This window comes from Sinocyclocheilus rhinocerous, unplaced genomic scaffold, assembly GCF_001515625.1.
Source record: "Sinocyclocheilus rhinocerous isolate Xijiao unplaced genomic scaffold, SAMN03320098_v1.1 scaffold5861, whole genome shotgun sequence".
NCBI classification, from domain to species: domain Eukaryota; kingdom Metazoa; phylum Chordata; class Actinopteri; order Cypriniformes; family Cyprinidae; genus Sinocyclocheilus; species Sinocyclocheilus rhinocerous.
This window is the reverse complement of record NW_015646409.1, coordinates 45,257-45,926: the sequence shown is the minus strand read 5'-3', so window position 1 is coordinate 45,926 and position 670 is coordinate 45,257.

Sequence of the window (670 nt, the reverse complement as noted above, 5' to 3'; positions counted from 1 at the left end):
CAGCCCTGAATGTCAGTGAAGACCACGACAATTGAACATCACGACTGGACTGACATCAGCACAGATCCTCAGCAAAGACCATGAGAAACAGACAAGTCCTTTGCACAGACCCCTATGGCCAGCAATGAACGTGTCAGGCCAGGAGCTGCTAGGACCACAATGCAGTTTTATCCTGCTTATAGTCACTGTTAATCCAGTCGTCCACTACTGGCTAAACGGCAGCCCTGCTGGACAGACTACAACTTCTCCTCTGATCAAATGACAGCGTGACGTATCCTGATCTTCAAGCAGTAGGAGCTGGATGAAGTATTCTGAATGACATCAGTCCACAATCTCACTAGTGATGCAGCCTGAAATCATAATCACCCCATCTTTGTTCATTTATCCAGAGGAGAGCTGAGCTGACTGCTCCTGGTTTCTCCCAAGCTGTTTTTCCTTAGTTTCATTCACCTGCTGGAGTTTGGGTTCCACTGTCACCTCTGGCTTGCTTAGCTGGGGTTTAAAAGACACTGAATATTCAAGAATAATATTGATTTGATTGTACTGACACTATTGCATAATGACAAGACTTGAACTGAGTTGAGCTGGATTATGATATCACTGTTTTCTCCAGAGCTGCTTTATCGCCAAGACTTTGTTTCATAATGCATTATTTTGCAACATTTTCACT